At 34.4% G+C, this 20,296-nt stretch overlaps 1 pseudogene; it reads left to right on the forward strand.

The window, feature by feature from the left end:
- Nucleotides 1-2,494: 2,494 nt before the first annotated feature.
- Nucleotides 2,495-14,831, forward strand: LOC149575070 ((R,S)-reticuline 7-O-methyltransferase-like; annotated as a pseudogene).
- The last annotated feature ends 5,465 nt before the right edge of the window (nucleotides 14,832-20,296 follow it).

Consider the following 20,296-nt stretch of genomic DNA (forward strand, 5'->3'; position numbering starts at 1 on the left):
AAAAAATTGGATTTATGATAGCACAGTGGGTACAAGGGAGTATCAAGAAGTTAGGTACATGTCTATTAAATATTTTGTTGTCAACTAACTCTTTAGCATTGAATCTTGAAAATTTAACATTTATTTTCAATATTAGATAAATTTCACTCTTTACAAAATTATTGAAGTCATCTGCTTGTTTGTTCTACACTTTATCTTTCCCTCTACTTTATCTAATTTCTTTACTAAGGCAGGGTAATTATATTATTTCTTGAAAACAAGAATAAATTCATTTATCATTATATAAATATCTTTAAGATCAAAAAAATATAATATTTAGAAAGGGCATTGGATGTATGAAAGTGACTCTTAATTTATTAATGAAAATTTCATAAATAACAATTTTATTTTATATGACTAATTATTAAATTATTATAAAAATATATCAATATGATTCAAAATCTTATTCTCTTAGAAAATTTAAACTTACTTAATGACATTTAAAAAATAATTGACTCTTAATTTTTTAATGAAAAATTCATAAATACCAATTTTATTTGACATGACTAATTATTATAATATTAAAAAATATATAAATATGATTTAAAATCTTAATCTCTTAGAAAATTTAAACTTACTTAATGACATTTAAAAATAATTTTAATATTAAAACACAAGGAATATACAAGGAATTGTGGAGAATGTAAAATTATTCTATTTAATTTTAAATAATAATCGTAAATTTTGATATATTTTTTATATTAATAAAAAGAAAATCAAAATTCTAAACTTTTATATATAAAAATAAAAATTATAGTAAACTAATGACTATTGACCAAATAAATGTTCAACACTTTTCAATATTTAAAAAATATATATAATCTGATTTAATTTTTAATATGAGTAATACAAATGTTTTCAAAAATATAAATTTAATTTAAATTGGACAATTACGATTAATTTAATTTAAATAGATAAGAATCATACTAAAATTTTAAAAATATTTATATAACTTAATATATTCATTATTTAGAAACTTATACCAAACAAAATTTTTGTAATTTGTCAATGGGCCCTTGGTCCATTGGTGAAGTTTAATGGCTCACAAAGAGCCCACCAACGATCAAATCTTGCTGAGTGCAAGACTCCGACATCATAATAGATGAGATTAGGATTGTGCCCCAAGTGATTTTGACGGTGTGGATGCCCCTTAGTCCTTGGCTCTAAGCCGAAGAGGTTTTAGGCACGAGTGGGCCATTCCTAAAATGTCTATGTGGTGGGCCTTGGTTGGTTGGTAGCTTGCAGGCTTCATTCCTCACTGGGCCTTCGTTGGTTGGTAGCTCGCAGGCTTCATTCCTCACTGAACTGTCTCGTAGGTCTGAACCCTAGATCAAAAAAAAAATCATAATTTCAACCTACTCTAAACCAACATAAATATCCACTCTTAATACTCATTAGAAAAAGACATTGTATAATAAAAATATTAAGTTTCTACTCTTTGAAAGCTAATGTAATGTCCCTTGTAGGAATTTGGTGTTGACTTTAGCAAGTTCTAGACCATTAATACATAGAGACAAAAAAATGAATCTTAAGACAAATATTAATAATAATAAAAATATATGATAGTAACCCTGAACAGACATAAAGAGCCAAGTTAACTATTACGCCCATTTTCATGGTAAAACATTTTTTACCGTATTTTTGTTTCCATGAGTCAAGTAATGCAAGGAACACATTTTCAACGTCCATGTTTTAAATAATGTATTATTTAAACTGTTGCTTCCTTTGTCAGAGAAACACAATTTGCTCCCTCAATATTTTCTTTGTTCACAAGAAAAGATATCAGCACATAATTGTTTAGAGTGTCCTTCCATTCTCTAACTTCATGAATGAATGAGATGTTGAATAACAAAGTATCATCCACAAGTGGGGGGCACCAAGTACCAACCTACTATAGACCAACATAAATATTCACTGTTAATAATTATTAGAGAAAAAAATTATATAATAAAAATATTTTTAAGAATTTAAAACTAAAAGATAAAAGAATTAAAGATATTCAACAATATACTTACAAGATATACCAGACATCAATAGTGGTTCTAAGTTTCTACTCATTCGAAGCTAATGTAACATCCCTTGTAGAGACTTTGGTGTTGACTTTAGCATGTCCTAAACCATTATACATGGAGACAAAACAAAAAAAAAGAATATTATGACAAATAATAATAATAATAATTTTTTAAAAAAAGTTAGTAACCCTAAAGAGACATAAAGAGCCCAGTTAACTGTTAAGCCCATTTTTATAGTAACACATTTTTCACCGCGTTCTTGTCTCCATGAGTGAAGTATCGCAAGGAACACATTTTCAATGTAGATACTGAAAAATTACTATAATTTACACAATAATTTGCATTATTTAAACTGCTTTCTTCCTCAGAGAAACACAATAATTTGCTCCCTTAATGTTTTCTTTGTACACAAGAAAAGAAAACAAGGTAGACCATCCGCAGCCATGGAAGCTGAGCTGAAGCTTTACAACATCATATTTTCATTTACACAGCCTATGGCTCTGAAAGCCACCATCTTACTGAACATTCTGGCCATTCTTTCTGATTCTAACAAGCCTCTCTCCATTCCCCAAATTGCCTCCCTCATTTCTTCCTGCACCAGAAAATTACTTATTAACTCAGACTACCTCGCCATAATTCTCATATTCCTCTCCTCTCATGGAGTCTTTTCCCAAACTCCAATCCTCTCCAAGAGTGGAGAAGATGTGAAAAATGCATACAAATATAGATCAATGAGAATCTCAAAATTATTGGTCGAAGAGAAAGGGGGAAATTATGGAAAACAAAAATCAAAATCTTCTATTGTGCTTCTAATGATGGAGACAAACCGCAATTTCCTAGAAGCATGGCATCATTTGTACGACTGCACTGTCCATGGTGGATCTCCGCTCGAGAGGGCTCACAAATCTCATATTTGGGATTTTGTGAATTCAAACCCTAATTTTAGTGCCATCATCAACGACGCCATGGCCAGCAACTCCGCACTCATAATGAATACATTCTTTGCAAATTATGACAGATTTGAGGGCGTCAAATCTCTAGTGGACGTCGGGGAGGCATTTGATCGACCGCTTCCATGATTATTCACAAATTTCCTGACATTCATGCCATTAATTTTGATTTGCCGCATGTCATTGTTGTGAAATAAATAAAATCACAACTCAAAAAGTTTGCTTGGCAACAACTATTGCCGAGTGCCAGTTTTGCTTAGCACATGAAGGTACCAAGTGGCAATTTTTCTCAGCATCAATAGATGCCAAGCTAGGTCAACACAAGAAGATGCCAAGTGGACTTGGCACTCAAAGGGCAACTGGGCACAAATGGATGCCAAGTGAGTTCGGTTCAAACTGCAGAGTTATAACTCGGACAGATTTTCAACATGAATGTTTCCACCATTAAAACTGGAGAGTCAAAGCTCGAAGCATACAACAATAAACTTCTAAAATGCAACAAATAGAGGAAGAGAAATGGATTCAAGTATGCTTGCCTACTTTCTATTCAACTTTGATTAAAAACATTACAAAATCTAGGAGCATTCGGCTTCAACACTGCATACAATAGTACCTGGAGAAATCACTACTTCATAGGATGAATTCAACAAACACAAACTTACAAAATGACCAGCAAAGAAACATGTGCAACTGCAGGCATGAAACAAGCTTCATTTTGTCCTCTGCACAACTGGATCTACTAATCACTTTCTTTCTTCTTCCTTCTCTGCTCTTCTTTGCTTTGATATGATGAACTCTCTCTTTTCCAAATTTGAAAAATCACCTACCCACATTAAATTTTATGAACTTTCTGCAATCTATTAGGTGGTAGGTGGGCATTTGGCTCCAAGGGCAAACAACTATATGAAATTAATATTCCAACACTCCCCGTTTGCCCCGAGCCAAACAAACAGGGATCACTGCTAATCCAAATCAACTACACCAAGACACTCTCTTAGGTGTACAAAACTTCCAATGCCTAATGGCTTTGTGAAAATATCTGCTAGCTACTACTCAAACTTGAAATTTTTTGTCTTGATATTCCCATTCTCCACCAACTCTATAATGAAGTGATATCTAATCTATATATGTTTACTTCTCCCATGGAAGATTGGATTCTTGGACAATGCAATTGATGAGATGTTGTCACAATAAATTGTGGTTCCATCCTCTTGCCTTTCATTCAAATCTGTCAAGATCCTCCTTAACCAAATAGTTTAACATGCTGTTGCATTTGCTGCTATGTATTCAACCTCTAGGTTGAGAAACAATAGGTTGCTTCTTGGATGCCTATGAAATAGCACTCGATCCCATATGAAACATGTATCTGGAAGTACTCTTCCTATCATCTAAACTTCTAACCCAATCACTATCTATGTAACCAACCAACTTGAAATCATTTTCTATAGTATACAAAATTTCAAATCCCTTGGTACCATTCACATACCTTATGATCCTCTTTCCTTCTTGCCAATGGGAATCCTTTAGTGTTTTCATAAATCTAGAAATCAAACTTACTACATGCATTATGTCTAGCTGAGTTGCAATCAAATACATTAGACTTCCAACCATGCTCTTGTATAGTGTTGGATTCACTCTTTTGTTGCCTTACCATTTTGCATTTTGAATCTCTCCAAGATCTTTCTTCCATATTTTTCTTGAGAGATGAAGATGTCATCATGCATTTTTTTTACTTCTATGCCTAGAAAGTACTTCAAAAGAATTAGGTCTATCATTTCAAATTCATTTTTCATGGCCTCTTTGAACTCACCAATAAGGAAATTGTCATTTCTAGTAAAAATTAAATCATCTACATACAAGACAACAATTAGCACATTACCATTTTCTACCTTGATGTAAAGTGTGGGCTTGCCATCTCTTTTGCTAAAGTCATTGCTCATTAAATATGAGTCAATCCTACTATACCATGCTCGTGGAGCTTGTTTAAGCCAATATAAAGCTCTCTTCAATCTATACACCTTGTTCTCTTCACCTACAATTTCATAACTAGGTCGCTGCTCCACATACACTTCTTCCTTCAATACACTATTTAGGAAGGAAAACTTGACATCCATTTGATATACCTTCCATGTGTGTTGTGCTGCAATTGCTATGACAACACACATAATTTTCATTCTTGCAACCGAGGCATATGTCTCATCATAATCTCTGCCATACTACTACTTGTACTCCTTAACTACTAAACATGCCTTATGCCTATCTATTTTTCCTTCAGTATTGCACTTGGTCTTGTATACCCATTTCACTCCAATTACTTGTTTCTTGGGAGGCAATGTAGTTAACTCCCATGTCTCATTCTTTTTAATGGCATCTATTTCCTCATCCATGACATTACACCATTTCTCCTCATTCACAGCATCCTCAAAATAAATTGGATCACTATGAGAAAATAACGCAAAATTTATACTCTCGTCATAATCTTCCTCATACCTTTTATCTTAGTATATCTCCCTTAGACTTTTGGTCTTTCTTAGCAATAAGGAGGTGAGAGTGAGATCTAAATTTTTAGTATTGCTACTGCTACTATTTTACATACTAGCTTGGGGTTGTCTTTATGTGCTTGGATTTGTTGCTCGACATGTTGGGGGCTACTTGCCTTTTTTCCTTTGTCTGCAATCTAGATTTTCTGCTCCATCTTCTTTCTGATCACCGGTGTCATCTTCTTCCTCTTCAATAGTAGGCACTTTACTTGAAGTTCTTGAGGATTCATCTATCGAGCCATCCCATGATTGATTTTCAAAAAGTTTTACATCTCTTGAAATGATGATCTTCTTGTTAATTGGATCATATAGTCTATAAGCCTTTGATTTCAAGCTATACCTTATCAAGATGCACTTCACACCTTTATTATCCAGCTTTTGCCTTTGTTCCTTAGGCACGTGTGCATATGCTACACATCCAAACACTCTCAAGTGCTCAACTATCCATTTTCCCCTTGACCAAGCCTCAAGAGGTATCTTGTCATGAACTAATTTTGTAGGACACCTGTTGATCAAATATACTGCTGTTGCTATAGTTTCTCCCCAATATTCAGTTGGGAGTTCTTTTGCTTTCATCATGCTTCTTGCCATTTCAACAATGATCCTATTCTTTCTCTCAACCACTCCATTTTTCTATGGAGTATAACTAGCTATCAACTTTTTTCTTATGCCATTTTTTCTACAAAAATTTACAAACATATTGGAGGTATCCTCATCTCCTCTATCTGATCTAAGGACCTTAACATAGTGTCCACATTCTTTTTCAGCTAGGGCTTTAAATTTTACAAATTTGTCAAAAGCTTCAAATTTATTCTTCAAAAAATACACCCATGTCCTACAACTAAAATCATCCATGAATGTCATGAAATAAGTACTCCCCCCAATAGAAGTAGTTTGCATAGGGCCTACCAAATTAGAATGCACCAACTCTAATGGTGCTCTTGCCTTTCTAAAATTTTTAAAATTAAAGGGAAGCCTATGTTGCTTACCCAATATGCAAGCCTCACACTTGTCATATGAATTTACAATGCTTGGCAAACCATCTACCATTCTTTTCTTGGGCAACAAATTTAAGCCAACAAAGCCAAGATGTCCTTACCTAAGATGCCAAAGCTTGGAGAGGTCTTCAATCATGCTCCTAAGAGCTGATTGCTGGTGTACTATTGTACATGCATGCTTGGGAGGTGCAACATTAACTCGAGAAGAGAAACATATCTCAATTCTCAAAAGGAACATCTAGTTTTTTGTCATTTGGACTGCTACAAGTAATCTATTACTCCCATCCTACTCATGAATGACACACTTGTCATTTTTCATTAGCACCTTGTATCGATTTTGAATGAGTTCTCTAACACTCATCAAATTGTGCTTCATACCAGGAGAAAAATACACATTTTTTATCTCTTTCTTCTCACCTTGCTTGGTGTGGACCATAATAGATCATTTTCCCACTATGGGAGTAGTTCTATTATTTCCCATTTTAATCTCAGACTTAAAAGTCTTATCAATGACATAAAATAAACTTTCATTACCACTCATGTGGTTGCTACATATTCTGTCCAAGTATCATACCTCAGAGCTTCCGTCTTCACCAATGTTACACATGATGAAGGATGTGGGATTATTTGCATTTTCGATGTTCACATCAACCACATTAGTATTTTTCTTTGACTGATCACCCTATTTCTTCTAGGATTCACTAGCATAATGTCCATACTTATGATAGTGGTAGCATTCAATATTACTCTTATTGGAGTTGTAATTCTTCTTACCTCCTCTAGAGTTGTTTTCAAGAGGTGCTTGCTCCCTCTTGGTGGCTTGCTTGTCTTGAGCTTTCTGCACCAGCATTCCTTTGACCATTTCTTCCATGGCCTCTATTTCTTGAACCTCTACTAGAGCCATTTCTGAAATGTCCCTTTACTAATTTTGTATGATATTTCCAACCTCTGATCAGATCTTTTAGATCAAACAACCAATATTTCAAAGATCCACCAATTTCTCAATAAACCCCAAATCGGGTATGCCAGAAATAGTGCCAAAAGCTTCACAGCTTCACCTATTATTAATAAATCTAAAAGTGGAAATTTTTACAAAAATTTGAGCAGCATAACAGCCTATAAAATTTAATTTCTAGATTTGTATAACATGCACACAATAGCTCCCAAATGAAAGACAAACATAATGCTCATTGGGCTCTTGAAAATAGCACAAAATAGCCCAGAATCACCACAAAAACTTAATAATCTATCATAGAAGTATAATAATATCCAAATACATATATTTAGATTTATTTTAATATTTAAAAGTCTGATATATAGTAGCAACCCAAACTGATATGAAATACTCAACTGAAAACACCAAACTCTTACAAAATATACACCCGAAAACCCACAAATCTGCACTGTTCAGCACAAAGGAAAACTCTGCATGAGCATGCACATGGAATGGCTTCAAACTCTCATCCTTAGCCTTCCTAAAAACTTGCAAACTCCCATTCTTGGGTCTCCCTAGAAACCTGCAAACTCCACAAGTTTGGCAGCCTTTGAAGAATAACAAAGAAAATGAGCAAAAATCAAGTTCTGGAATCAGCCCAAAATGCCTCCAAACCCCTTAAAAGAGGGAATAACCCTAAATCACGTCCAAGAGGGGTTAATAAAACATATTTTAATAATAATCTTCATTTATTAGTCCATTAGCTTCCAAAGATTATCCCCTTTTTCCAAAACTTCACCTTTTTGGGCCTGCCTGCCTTAGCAAAGATTATTATTTTTAATTATTTGAAAAGGGGACATGACAAGTCCTCCCCTCCCAAACATTGCTTGTCCTCAAGAAATGGCTAAACAATAAACCAATCAATCCACCTGGATCCCAAATGTAGTCATAAACTATACTACTACCAATTAACACAGGCTCCTACAATATCCTCTGCAATATGACCAAGAGGAATCCATAATCAAACTGATAATTATAGCTCAACCAAACTCCAAACTCACAACTTCCACAGTCAGAAACCCATGAGACACAAACTCTTAGAACATCAAAACCCAAGTAAAGTGGACTACCAACATAGTAAATACCATCAATGCATTCCACTGGCCTATACGGAATGTACAATCCAACTCTGCAATAATGGTGAATGCTCCTGAATGAAACTGTACCAAGTATGGAGAATCCACACACTATACAACGCCTGCAATCAACACAACTCTGTAGATCACCAACCACTGTCTCATAACCATAACTACCATGCACCCCTGATGGTGAAAAACCATCACAAGATAAACAACAAGAATTGGAACCCAAACCAAATTTTCCTGCCATCAACTCCTCAACACAAGGATCAAATGTTAACTGATGTACATATCTTGCAATATAATGTTGATAAAAAAAACCAACCTCAGTCAATAGCTCACCATGAACAAGTGATACAACCCACTATGACTGATCATCAGCTAAGTTAGGAGATGTTATAGCCAAAGGAGTAGAATCAATAACAACACCCACTAAAGCATCACTCTGAAACTCCTGCTCTAAGTCATGTATTATGAAGCTATCAACTGTAGAACCTATCGCCATGTCGTGCCCATCACAACTCTCATCCTGAGGTGTTAAACTATCCCATAATTGATGATAAGCACTAGGAACCAAAGTACATCTTTGTATCATCATCTCATCAACATGGTCATCAAAGGTAAATTGATGAGCATACCTTACAATGTAATGTTGATAGAATGCGTCAATCTCAATCAGTGGCTTAGACTACAATTCAGATGTAACTAACTACAATCGATCACTAACCAAGTTGGAACTGACTACTACCTCCAAAGACATCGCCAAGGGAGTAGTATAACTAGCAGGAACTATGCCAACTATCGGCTCACCAACATCACACATGGTCTTTGATACAACATCTCTAGTCTTCATGCCATTAGTGCTAGAGGTCACCACCATGTCAAGCATACCAAAATAATCTATTGCAGCACCCAACTCAACTGAACCTGACTCTAGTGGGGATGAACCTGATATGCCAATGTTAGTATCAAGGATGGATGCATCCCCATCTCCACTATCTTTGAAAATCTCGACCATGGACATCCTCGGATCATCAGACACCACAACTTGTGACTGTACATAATCTAGTAAAGACTGTAGTTGCTCTAACTCCATGGTCACCTTAGCCAAATGAAACTGTGACTCCTTGAAAGCCAACTGTGTACTCTCAAGAATCTCAGAAGTCACCTCAAGCTACTGAGTAAGCTCACTCACCTCATATTCCTTGGCCAACAATGCATCGTATGATGTATTGCCCTACTCCATAAGATAATCTCTATCAGCTACCAACTGCATATAATCCTGTCTCAGAATCTGGATAGCCTCCCATAAAGAGTGAAACTCTATCAAGGAAAGATAACTGCCTCCCTGCTCATCACTAGTAGGAGAACCCCATCCATAAACGGCTAAGAACTGACGAGCAGCATCAAAATGCTAGTAAGCGATAGCAATGTCTCGCTCACTAACTCTCAACTAATTAGAGACATGATGGCACTGGCTAGACTGTCTCCTACAAACTTCCTCTGATGCACTGTCTAAAGGAGTATCTTCAAAGTTACTAGTCTCTAGAGTATTACCATCCATATCCTGTGAATCAACTCCAAAGCTCATATCAACAAATGGAGTATCAAAAACTGTAGCACTGCTATCCAACTCCTCTATACCAAAAGAAACCGCCAAGGAAACCAAGTCTTCAAAACTGCCCACTACATCCTCCTGGATGTCATCAATGCCAATATGACCCTGGGACTCATCTGTACACACTACCAAATATGAAAGACCATCAACACATTCCAGCCAAAATGGTTGATTGGATATATGAACAAAGCCCAACACCGGTGTATAAAAACTAATACCAACATTGGACAAGCTGCTATCACAAGAAAAGACAACACCGTGCAATCTGTTAATCAAATCCATGATAGGACCCAAACAATCATTGCTACCAAAAAGTGTTAAAGATTTCCAGTCAACTGAATCCCAAACGCCAATATAACAATCTCGAGTCCATATCCGTAAACTAGAATCAGCTAGTAACTCAAGAAAACTCCTCACCTGAGTAATATGACCAATACCAACTAAGTCCACATACCTATCATGATGAGATAAAGTAGTCACAATACTGTCTTCACTCACCTTTAGCTGGTGGGATAAATCATGTGAAGTACTACTAGCCTCAACCTCATGTGACGAAGCATCTAACTGTGCCTGGTACTCTCTCTCAGAAAAGTCATGAATGCTCAATGTCTGCTCATTTCTACCAGGTATCTCACCATCATGCACAACAACATCCTCATAATCATCATCCTTGACGTCAAATCTATCTATCACTCTTTTACTAAAATCATCAAATGTAGTTACCTGATCATGACCTTGAGTAGTCATTCCATGATACCACCAATCATAGGCTTCATCTTCCAAGTGTAGACTTGCAATTTGAACAGCATCACTCTCCTTCATGGGGTTAAGTGTGAAGAAGGTCTGTAATTTTTGTAAGCATGCTCTAGCTGAAATTTTATTTGTTCCATCAAAAGTAGGTGCTATAAACTTTCTTATTTTATTTTTGAGCTCTCTTCCACTTATGTCATGCTCCCTTCTATACTCTTTCTTGGGCATCAAAGTGTTCATCATATCCACATATTCTCTAAAAGGAACCAAAACTATGAAAGTCATCATCTAAGCCATTGTAAGTAGCTCTTAATGTAATCAAGTTACCTGTAACCTCTTCCATAGGATTAATGGCTAGATTTGGTACTGGTGGCTCATCTACAGGCAAAAAAATAGTTTTGGTTGATTTAGATGGTGTGGATTTCAGATTTCTTGGCTTCTCTGAAGTGCTCCCTTTCTCATTAATAGATGCAACTCCTTGTAGTTTTTCTGTCAATATTCACAAAGCCTCTCTAGTTTCTGCCAAACTATCCACTATTTTCTTCTGAGTATTTTGGATGTCTTGGAAGAATTTCTTTTCCATCTCATCTAGATCAGCCATACTTTTCCCTTCCTTGGATTTTGTACTTTTACTTTCAACTAGAGGTTTGATCAAAATTTCTTTATTCTTTTCTCATTGCAAATATTTTTTTTCTCTTTCACTTAGTTGCATGCGACCATAAATTTTGACATGCAACTGATTAGAAGCAACATGCAACCATAAATTATGACATGCAAGATCTGGGTAGTTGTCAAAACTGACGTGCAAACTTCTGCAAACCCTCAGGCTGGCAAGATCATGACTCTGATACCACTGAAATGTCCCTTTACTAATTTTGTATGATATTTCCAACCTCTAATTAGATCTTTAAGATCAAACAACCAATATTTCAAAGATCCACCAATTTTTCAATAAACCCCAAATCGGGTATGCCAGAAATAGTGCCAAATGCTTCACAGCTTCACCTATTATTAATAAATCTGAAAGTGTCCATTTTTATAGAAATTTGAGCAGCATAATAGCCTATAAAATTTCATTTCCAGATCTTTATAACATGCACACAATAGCTCCCAAACGAAGGACAAAAACAATGCTCATCGGGCTCCCGAAAATAGCACAAAATAGCTCAGAATCACCACAAAAACTTAATAATCTATCACAGAAGTATAATCATATCCAAATAAATATATTCAGCTCTATTTTAATATTTAAAAGTCTGATATACAGCAGCAACCCAAACTGATATGAAATACTCAACTGAAAACACCAAACTCTTACAAAATATACACCCGAAAATTCACAAATCTGCACTGTTCAGCACAAAGATAAACTTTGCATGAGCATGCACATGGAATGGCTTCAAACTCCCATCCTTAGCCTTCTTGAAAATCTGCAAACTTCCGTTCTTGTGTCTCCTCGGAAACCTGCAAACTCCCGTTCTTGGGTCTCCTTCTCCACAAGTTTGGCAGCCTCTGAAGAATAACAAAGAAAATGAGCAAAAATCAAGTTTTGAAATCAGCCCAAAATGCCTCCAAACCCTTTAAAAGAGGGCATAACCCTAACTCACATCCAAGAGAGGTTAATAAAACATATTTTAATAATAATCTTCATTTATTAGTCTATTAGCTTCCAAAGATTATCCCCTTTTTCCAAAACTTCACCTTTTTGGGCCTACCTATCTTAGCAAAGATTATTATTTTTAATTATTTGAAAAGGGGACATGAAAATTTATTCCTCTCCACCACCTCTTGATTTCTTTTGAGCCTTGAAAGACTACTCTTAGGAAGTAGTAGCTGACCTATTTATCTGGTGCTCATGGGTTTGAAGAGTTTCCATTAACTCATCCATGGTCAATGTGGTGAGGTCTTTAGCCTTCTCTATGGTCATGATTAGATTGTCATATTTATAAGGTAAACTGCTCAATATTTTCTCTAATATTTTCTACTCATCATATTCTCCTCCATTTGATTTGAGCTAGTTTATCAAAGTGGAGATTCTTGAGTTGAACTCTATAATAAGTTCATTGTCCCTCATTTGAAGGTTCTCAAACTCTTTTCTAATCATCTATAGCTTCACTACTCTGACCTTATCAGTTCACTTAAAAATTTTCTCAAGGATGTCCCATGCTTCCTTTGCATAATTTGTTGCTACAATCTTTGGAAAAACTGTCTCTGTTATTGCTACCTTAATCAGACTTAATGTCTTAGCATCCTTTCTCCTTGACTGTTGCAATTGAGTCTTTTGTGGATTTGTGAGAGTAGCATACTGAGCTAGGTCTATCACATCATTGAACCCATTAATCACAAAATCCCACAATTTATTTGCAACCATTATGGTTTTCATTTTCTTTTCCCATGTATCATAATTTTGTCCATTGAAGGATGGTGGTTGCTGCCATATCTTTCCTGCATCTCCTACCGTGTTAAATATCCTAGAAAAAATGCCCTAACTCATTGTGGATGTGGGGCCTCAAAGCTTTGATACCATGTGAAATAAATAAAATCACAACTCAAAATTTTTGCTTAGCAACAACTATTGTCAAGTGCCAGTTTTGCTCGGCATGTGAAGGTGCTGAGTGGAAATTTTTCTTAGCACCAATAGATTTTGAGTGATAAGAGAAGGTGCCAAGCTAGGTCGACGCAAGAAGATGCCAAGTGAACCTGACACTCCAAGGGAAACTAAGGGAAACTTGGCACAAATGGATGTTGAGTGAGTTTTATTCAAACAGTAGAGTTATAACGTAGACATATTTTCAACCTGAATGTTTCCACCATTAAAATCAAAGAGCCAAAGCTTGAAGCATACAACAATAAACTTCTCAAATGAAACAAATAGAGGAAGAGTAATGGATTCAAGTATGATTTCTTGCTTTCTATTCAACTTTGATTAAAAACATTACAAAATGTAGGACCATTTGGCTTGAACTAGAAAACCCTAGAATAATCCTAAATCTTCAAACGAGTACAACTTTAAACTCACAGCTCTAATGGCAATAGTGCCTGGAGCAATCACCGCTTCATAGGATGAATTCAACAAACACAAACTTATAGAAAGACCAGCAAAGAAGCACGACTGGATCTGCTGATCACTTTCTTTCTTCTTCCTTCTCTGCTCTTCTCTACTCTGATCTGCTAAACTCTCTCTTTCAAAAATTTGAAAACTCACCTACCCACATTCGGCAATCCATCAGGTGGTAGGTGGGCATTTAGCTCCAAGGGCAAATGCCTATATGCAATTAATATTCCAACAATTGCTTCCACTCCAAAAGACATTCCTAGTATGAAAAATTCAAACTTTTTAAATTTTCAACAATCTACAGACATTTTAGTTTCAATATAAGTGACCAATCATGAAATTGTTGCAGGGGTTGAACATGTTGCTGGTGACATGTTTGAGAGTGTGCCTTCTGCTGATGTGATTCTTCTCAAGGTAAAATAATATGTGTGAAAAGATTATTTATAGCTAAAATAATGAATTTAATTGATTAATTATTGTTTCTTTGGTTTATGGTGAATGCAGTGGGTTTTACATGATTGGAGTGATGAGGAGTTTGTGAGATTGTTGAAGAATTGTTATGAGGCAATTTCGGAGAAGGGGAAGGTGATAATTGTGGATGCAGTTGTGGAAGAGAATAGATATTTGGTGTTCGCTTTTCATCTGTTCATGATGGCTCACACTCATGGTTGAAACTTGAAAGGAAAGATCTGAACATGAGTATAAGATTTTATCTCAAGCTGCTGGATTCAAACGTTATAATATTATTAAATTGCCCTTTGTTCAGGTTATTGTAGAACTCTTTAAGTTCTGCTGACTGACTTGAGAAACTTTCTCAACAAAAAGATGATATTGTAAAATATTATATATAAATAAAATATTAGTTAAGATCGTTGAGAAAACGAGATTTTACTGATCAGCAAACTTATATATATATATATATATATATGCTTGATCAATAAATTTGAAATGCTAGTTTTATCATTAGGTGTAGCTAGTCAATAAATTGCAAATTATTATAATGTAAATTGTTTGATATATAACGGAAATAACACCACACAATACATAACATCCAGCTTAAGTCTTGCAGTGCATAAAATATTAGAAAGCTTCATCATCCATGGCTTTTATATGGTACTATATCACTAAATTGAAGCGGTAAGAGTGCATTCTATTAAATAGACATGGATTGTGAAACCTCAAAGGACGCAGCTGTCTTTCGATGGAATGGTTAAGGTAAAAAGATGCCGTGTTTCAATTTTTTGGTCCCCAACTAATTTGTTTATTTGTACTCGCAAATCTATTTAATGCTAAAGTGGCAGAGAAATAAATTATACACAATAAAAACTAGCAAACAAGTTTGTTAAGTGCAGTTAAGGAGCAGTTACATAACACAAAGTCGAGGAAATGCATTTCCAAATATTATCCGACCTCACTTATTCATATATCATATGTCCCGGCTAATTTTGCGTTCAGGCTTGTCATTCAGATGAATCAGTCACAAATGTATTTCTTTTTATGCCTAAAGTCATCTCTGGTTCTGGAAGCTCCATGTTACATATAGTGAGCTCATTTGTCAAATGGGTGGTTGTTGAGTTCAGCTATGGAGGAAAGCGACTCTAATTCAACGTTTGATAACTCTGCTTGCCTTGTATGATATTTAAGCTCATTTAAAACAATGCTTCTGAGTACACTCTGTTACTATCTTTTGACTTTGGTGGCACCCATGTTGATTGATTAGATGACATGACTTTTAATGCTCTCAATTAGGTCAAGTTGGTGGGTGGATTCTATGAAAATTTGTTTAACGCTCTTGTTTTGATTAAGAGTGCAAGAAGTTCTCAAAAGAAAACTTAGAGCATCCATTCTATCTGCTTAGTTATGTTAGCTTCAAATTATTTCAGTTAATGTCAGCAAAAATTAGGGATTTGTGTCATCAGAATAGTGTCTTGACGGAACTTTGTTTTTTAATGAATTGGGCTTTTTCTATTAATTTATAATATTAGAGTACATTTTTTTTTTTAAAGTAACTGGAGATACAAGATCACCTTATAAAAAGCAAAGCAATTATTGATAAAAAAATAGTACACTAGATTACTATCTCTTGATCTTAATGGCACCCATGTTGATTGATTTGATGACACAATTTTGACTTTTATTGTTCTCAATTAGGTTTAGTAGTCTAGTTGACCAGTAATTCAATGAAATTTTGTTTACAAGTCCAGTTTATATTAAGAGTGTACAACAAGCTCTCAAATAAAAGTTTGATGATCAATTCCATCTATTTGCTTCTATTAGCCTCACATAATTAAGAGTGTCTTGATAGATTTGATTATATAATTCTTAATATTTTTAATCAGATCAAATTGGTGGGTATATCCCTCCCTCCTCTATTCCTTCCCTCTATCTATATACCCCCTAATTAGTCTCTCTCACTCTCTCTCCTCTCTTATCTCACCATCATATCCCTCTCTCTTCCCTTATCTATAATCTCTATTTATAGAAAAACATAATAAGATCACTTGCTTCTCTCTTCCCCTTTCTCACAGTTGAACTCTGCTCTCTGCTTATAGCCACGCTTCTCAGAGCTCCAGATCCCCCTGACTAGTATTTCCCTCTCTTACCCTGCGTAGGCTTTGTTTTGGTAGTCGGAGGTTTATTGTTGTCGAACAACTGCATTTTGTGGATGCCATTGACTGAGGTTGTAGTATTGTTTTGCATTTTTTTCATATGGCCACTAAATCATATATGTGTAGTTTTCAGAAGCGAAATGGTAAGTTGGATCAATTATCAATTAATTCTTATTGCTTCACTCTATCTCCATTTGCACTTTTTTTTATTTTGACTAGTATTGGTTAGTATAGATCATTATTTTTTCAATTTTTCAAATACTCAAATGTCATTTCATTTCATTTTGAGACATGTATATTCAATTTTTTTATTTAAAAAAGTGCATATTTCATAAAAGAATTATCATTATTATTATTTTTTCTATTTTAAATAAAAGTATATTTTAGTGTTTCTGAAAAAATGTATAATCTTTTCTTAACTTTTGTTAATTAACCTATCTATGATTACTCTAATTCATTTACCATTTGTTGTAATTTTAATTATTATGAGTTATCTTTGAATTATTTTGAGTATATGTGGCATATAATTTACATTACTACATATAAATTATACTTGTTCACAAATTATGAGTTATTCTCTCTTAATAGTTTTAGTTATAACTAATTTTTTAAAGTGTAGCTTGTTTGAAACTGTCACACACTATTCCTTTTTAATACAAATTATTTAACCTCTTATGTATTCCTCTTTAATTAAATAGTGGTGACTATTTAATTATTTTTGCCCTTGTGCACTAAAGTATCTTTGATATATTTTTGATGGAGGTCATCCACAAAGACATTTTAGGTACCCGATACGGGCCCATGCATGCATGAAACCTCTTCGGCTAAGAGCCAAGCATTGAGGAGCATCCATGCTGCCAAATTTGCCAGTGGCACGATCCCGGCCTCATCCCGTTTTGATGTCTTGGACCTTGCACTCAACAAGACTTGATCCCTGGTGGGCTCTTAGATGATTCGTTGATATAATATTTCTTTAGCTATGATTTAGTTTGGACCACCCTTATCCTTAATAGACTTTTCAAGTTTATTATGACACTCTATGTTTTGTAAAGTTGATATACTCCATTTTTCATACGACATTATTGTATCCTTTAACCTTTTCCATCTATTTTGGTTACCACATAGAATAATTATTTGTTTCACATCACACAAGCCTATTATCCTTTTATTTATTTACTTTTTTTCCTAAAGAGGGGCTGATCTTTCAAGACATATCCTTGAGAAGCAAGGTGGGTGATATTTTCCAGTTTCTTAGTCAAAAAAATTATCATTCATCATGTATATTTGTTCCATCATTAGTTTGCATTTCATATGAGTTATATATGATCCTATTTTTCATATTTTTAATTATGGGACTTCAAGTATATTTATTTGAGTATATATGGGGGCCCACATATATGCCCAGATAAATATACAAGCTATTGTGATTGTACTAATTTGTAAAGTCTCTTGATTTATTCATCTAAAGTACATGTGTTCAAGACTCTAATGCATAATCACTTAAGTATTCGTGTCCACCCTCAATGGTACTTTCCTACCTGATATCCATTATTTTTTATATTTCTCATTATCACTGCATTTACCTCGATTTGTTTTGAATTATGAGTTACCTTACACAATTTCCTTCAACTTTACTATGATCTATACATATTGCATAGTTACAATTTTATGTTTTTATAGCATCTTTTATGTCCATGTTGGCACTTTATGGTTTTATAATAATGATTTATATGAAATTATTTGGATAGTTTTTGTAAGTTGCATAGGGAGCCAATTTTTTCAAGTTTAACTATAATGAAGGTCCCCTCAGTTATATCTCACTCATATCATGAAGATCCCCTTAATATAACCAATACATAGTTCCTTATCTAAGTCATGGAGTATCCGTTCATCATAAAATAGTTTGCACTTACTTAGTATGGAGTTTCCCTCCATTTGGTTCAATGTTCACCACTTTGAAAGATGACATTGATATGGACTTTCCCTCCATTTTGTTTTATTCTTGTAAATCATGAAGAGGATTCTTTCATGGATTTTTCGTCATTTTAGATGATTTGACCTATCTTAAAGGCACTTTGCTCTTATTTGAAGGCAGTATGTTGTTACTTCTCATAATCCTTCCCTTTGTCACTTTGAAATCAATCATGCTTATTAAATTAGGATCTTGATTTGATATATGACTTATTTATCTTTGTCTCATATTGCTTTAATAAATATAGTAATGTGATTATGCTTTGTATCCTTCATTGCTAAGACCACAAGTCATGAAAATAATGGTGTTGCAACCCATTAACTTGCAGTGTGATCATTCATTAGTGGATTGTCTATATCCACATGATCGATGCATTGTTGATGTAAGTTTTATGAGTTGGCCTTGTCTATGACCATTTGTGCCTTAGTATATTCCTTTCATGAGAGCTTTGATAAAAACTTTTCATATCTACCTTATTCTTTATGTATATGATCTCTATTCATATCAGGTTAGCTCTATTGCTTTGTGGTGATAGGTTACACTTACCTTTATCATGTCATCCCCAAAAAATAAAGGGGAAGAAACATGCCAATAATTTTTTTAAAAATTATTATTATTATTATTATTTTGAGATGGTAGTAGGATTAAATATAATAAATAAGTATTCGAACAGAATTACTTAACTTAACTTAACTTCCTCACCTCATGTAAAATTATGAAATTCAAGCATAATTCAAATGCAATTTTTTTTAACATATTTTAAAACTAAATTGCATAACTTAATATCTATGACAATGTTATCTAATTAACCTCAATCAAAAGCATATAATTTTGAATCAAAAGAATGTTGCAGGAAGGTGAAACATCATTTTGTCCATTTAACATAAATCAAGTAAACATATGCAAAAATTGAAGTACATAAGATACAATACAAGAAAGTTACTCAATATTTTCTCTTTTATTAATCAACCTGGTTCAAGGCTTCGTCGGGAAAGAACCAATAAGAAAACCCAACATCATTGCCACTGCAACAATAGTTTAAAATGCATTTTTACAGAAGATTTTAAATCTCAAACATAATTGGTTTTCAACAATCAAATTAAATTTCCATCATGGCCTTTAACAAGGGATCCATTACATTTTCTACAATGCATCGCTGAGATTGTGGAGGAAATGAAAATTAACTAGGTGACAAACAAACATAACAAGGAACAAAATCAGACATTCATTTCCATACTGGGTTTTCACAACCGGATTAAACATTGAATCAAAACTTGGGAAAGGTGGATTTTTCCCATAGGAGATGTCAGATACAACACCAAAATAAGTGCCCAATTGGGGCTATAACTCAAGAACTTCTATTCTTCCATTCTTACATGCCAAAACTCATATGTGGTTTGTGTTGATAGGTAGGGGCCCATAACACCCTACCCTCTCTCCCTCTTCTCGTCCTGAGAAGAGACTCTACACTATTGGAGTCCAACTGAAGCCCTTTCCTAAAATTGGCCACTTCTACCCTATCCAACGGTGAGTAATGCCAAAACACCCATACAAGAAAACTTCAAAATTCAAGCAAAGCATGATAGAAAAACATTCAAGAAAACATGGTTTTCAATCCTTCCCAAGCATACCCAACATACATACAAGCATACCAATAAACAATACAATAACATAAGCATG

The sequence above is a fragment of the Cupressus sempervirens genome, chromosome 2, assembly GCF_028749045.1.
Source record: "Cupressus sempervirens isolate cs-2001-9-10 chromosome 2, ASM2874904v1, whole genome shotgun sequence".
NCBI classification, from domain to species: domain Eukaryota; kingdom Viridiplantae; phylum Streptophyta; class Pinopsida; order Cupressales; family Cupressaceae; genus Cupressus; species Cupressus sempervirens.